Below are 4,060 nucleotides of genomic sequence, written 5' to 3'. Positions count from 1 at the left end.
GATGTCACGACTAGATTTTCGAGGCTTCCCCAAATATAGATTGCAACTTAAGAGTGGGTTGAAAGATAATAAAATTTTTCATAAATAAAACAATGAGAAGTTTAAACAAAAGTATATTTTATTTTATAATATATAAAAAAGAAGGTTTAGTTTAAATAGATTGGGAGATGAAAAGAATGTCACAATATGAGTGGAGGCTCTAGTTCGCTAAGATTGACTCTCTATTGTTCAGATATGCTCCTGTCATCGACCCACTCTTGGTTACCTAAAAAAGATAGAAACTATTGAGTGAGTCCAAGATTTAGTAAGTAGCTTACTTGAATGCTGTTATTCATGTTCATGGTGGATGTTAGGGTACCATGCACTTTTCTTAATCATGATACATGTCTTGGTTCTTGTCTTGAGAACCTTCGTCTTTAGGCTCTAGTCATGAGTTTTGAGTACATAACAGGTTCTATACTGAGAATCTTACTACTTAGTTCTTATTCCTGAAAATTTTGATCATGATCTATGTCTGAGATTTCATGCGACCCCATGACATGGACACAGTCCATGGCTCATGTATATCCTGTGACACTCTACATGCCTATACCAAGAGTCTCTGAAGTTCCGTGCAGCATTATCTCTCTATTGTTTTGGCTTAAGATATGTTCCTGTCATCGACCCACTCTTGGTTACCTAAAAAAGATAGAAACTATTGAGTGAGTCCAAGATTTAGTAAGTAGCTTACTTCAATGCTCTTATTCATGTTCATGGTGGAGGTTAGGGTACCATGCACTTTTCTTAATCATGATACATGTCTTGGTTCTTGTCTTGAGAACCTTCGTCTTTAGGCTCTAGTCATGAGTTTTGAGTACATAACAGGTTCTATACTGAGAATCTTACTACTTAGTTCTTATTCCTGAAAATTTTGATCATGACCTATGTCTGAGATTTCATGCGACCCCATGACATAGACTGTGCCCATGGCTCATGTATTTTCTGTGACACTCGCATGTCTATACCAAGAGCCTCTGAAGTTCCCTGCAGCATTATCTGAATACCTACATTCAAGGTTCATGTATTCTCCATGACATAGTCTAAATATCTATTCCAAGGATTTCATGTGTCCTTTGTGACCGTCTGTGTGTTGTGGGATCATGTTGCACCTCTCATCAAGAGGTCTTTAAAGTATGGGGTAGAGTGGTACTAGAAGTCCCAATGTCGTGGTGGTTTAGGGCTTGGGTTGTGAATTTTGGAATACCAACCTTCTTTTCATGATTCATGTCCTTAGAATACCCTCTTACATTCATAGGTTTTTGTGTTTAAGCTTTTAGGGTGTTCTCATGTTCAAGCTTTTAGGGTTCTTTCTTAAAACTTGAGTCACAACCCTGACATATAACATGTAAACCCTAATCCCTGACATATGTCTTGGTTCTTGACTCTTATTTCTGGTCCCTTAAAACATTCCCTCTAGTATAACCATAAATGACATGATCTTAAAAGCTATGTTATTGGTTCAAATCAGGATTCAGATTTCAAATTCGACCCATGATTGCATCAATGTTCCCTTGGGTAGAGATCTAGATTCGACATCTTGGTTACCTCCAAATTTTCTTGACTTGGGATCAAAATTCGGCCTATAATTTTCTCAGCATCCTCTTGGGTCGAGATCCAGATTCTACATCTTGGTGGCCCTTGAATTCCCTTGACTTGGGATCTAGATTCGGCCTATAACTGCCCTAGCATCTTCTATGGTCGAAATCCCGATTCAACATCTTTGTGGCCCCGACAATCTCCTGCATATCTCACGATATAGTTTGAGTCATGAAATCATGAACTACTATGAGAGATCTAGGGTGTCTTAAGGCATGCGGTAACTCTAGGTAGTGAGGTACCTAGAATTTTTAGTGTTAGGGTAGGCTTAGGGTTTGGGTTGTGTTTTCTTGGCCTGGTTATTGATCTTAGAGCATCATCTTAGGTTCTTAGATTCTAGCTTTAAGAATTATTTCTTAGCACTTGAGCCCAGCATAGAATTATGACAGGTAAGCTCTCATTTTGAATTTGAGTCATGAAAACCATGTATTGTTAGTTACTATTGTTAGGTACTATGTGAGGCCTCATACTATCATCATTAGGTACTATGTAATATATCATGTCACTTGGAGTTCATGAAAACCATGTATTGTTATATTAGGGTAGTTTCATCCTTTTTTTTATTTTAGTTCTTGGCTTATCATTGAGGAAATGCTAATGTAGTGGTTGATACATGGAGTAGAAAGACATCTCACTCTTCTACACTAATTATCAGTTAGAGGGAGTTTTAACATGAAATTCAAAGGGCAGGGTTGAGGTTATAGTTAAAGGTGTCTCCACTCAATTAGTACCGTTGATTGTCTAACCTATACTCCAAAAGCATATCATAAATGCTAAGAGGACTGGTACATACCTTAACATGCTCGGGAACAATAGAATACTAATAGGCTAGAGGAGTATACAATCTCATCAAATGCATAATTACTGTGACAAAATCGTCTGTGTACAATAAAACGAGGAATCTCGAAGGTAATTATAACTGAAACTCATGATACATCTTATACGTTTCACCCTAGAAGTACGAAGATGTAATAAGATTTGAAGACTAGTTACTAGTGGCAAGGAATGAAGAAAGATGTAGATATAAATGTGAGCCAATATTTGACTTATCAATAGGTAAAGGCGCTGAGACAACGACCTTTTGGATTGTTGTAGTCACTGAATATTCTTTAATCGAAGCTGTAGGCATGAGTATGAATTTCATCTCAAGTTTGCCAAAGACTAAGCAAAGTTTCACAATCATTTGAGTTGGGATGGATAAGTCAACCAAGATTGCTTACTTCATTCTAGGCAAAGCTACATATCGAGTTGACCGATGAACACAATTATATGTCAAAAGGACAGTCCTCCATACGGTGTGTTGGTTTCCATCATGTTGGATTAGATGCAAGGTTCACCTCACACTTCTGAAAGGGTTTGCAAAAGGCGTTGGGGGTATGTAACTTAGGTTTAGTACGACTTTTCATCCAAAGATAGATGGATAGATCGAGCGGTTGAAATTGTTTTTTTGGACCATAAGTTGGGGGATTGTGTTATTGATTTCATAAGTTGTTGGAACGAGCATTTGTACTTAAATAGAGTTTCCCCACAATTGAGTGGAAGTTTGAGAGTCAAAATTTGGTGATCTCAAATTTGCATGAACATGCAAATATGACTCTATAAATAGAGTGATCAAGGTACATGTAAGTTCTTCCTTGAAAAAAAAAACCTTAGAAAAACTCTCACAAACTCTCTCTTCATATATACTAAATCTCTCGCAAGTTTAGTCACTCACCGGATTCCACAATCCCGTTCTAAGGCTGGAGAATAGTGGAGAAGACACTAGTGGTGATACCAAATCGGTTCGTAAGGAAAAAAGAATTTGAACTACAAAAGGTTAGTACTCAAAGACCTTGAGTTTTAATACTTATGAACATGCTAGTTATTTACTATAATTGATGTTCTAAGAGTGCCTAAGATCCAAATTGCTTCCGCATGTGTTATATTAACTCCATCAGCATGATTGATTACTTGGTTCATATCATTAATCCTCAGATTCCTTCTTCTCTACCTGGTTGTTGCAATTTACGTCCCTTTATCTCTCCGTTTTTTTATCTCTACATTGTCTACGGTCGTTCTCCAACTTTATCTGACGGTGGCTGTCGTATTCTCGTCGTCCACCACTTTCTTCATATAATTCAAAATAAAAGATGTAAATATTTAAGTAATTAACCAAGTCGGAACAAAAAATATATATGGAGTAAATATAAATTATGTTACAAATATGAGATGGGAGTGGCAAGACGAGAGAGGGAGAGAGGGAGAAAAGGGATGACCGAGTTGGACATCGAAGAAAACCTAGAAAATCATTTAATGAACAAACTGTTTCTTCATATTTTCAGATATTGGTCTCCAAAACATCCAAGTTGAGATGGCTGAGTTGGTCTAAGGCGCTAGATTAAGGTTTTGGTCCGAAAGGGCGTGGGTTCAAATCCCACTCTCAACA

At 37.3% G+C, this 4,060-nt stretch overlaps 1 non-coding gene across 1 annotated transcript; it reads left to right on the top strand.

Moving 5' to 3' along the window:
• The first annotated feature begins 3,979 nt into the window (after positions 1–3,979).
• TRNAL-AAG lies at positions 3,980–4,060 on the top strand. The gene has a single exon. It is a non-coding gene; the product is annotated as a tRNA-Leu (tRNA).

Source organism: Cucurbita pepo, chromosome LG06, assembly GCF_002806865.2.
Source record: "Cucurbita pepo subsp. pepo cultivar mu-cu-16 chromosome LG06, ASM280686v2, whole genome shotgun sequence".
Taxonomy (NCBI): domain Eukaryota; kingdom Viridiplantae; phylum Streptophyta; class Magnoliopsida; order Cucurbitales; family Cucurbitaceae; genus Cucurbita; species Cucurbita pepo.
Note: the sequence above shows the minus strand (reverse complement) of the source record. Positions and strands in the feature narration are given on the sequence as shown.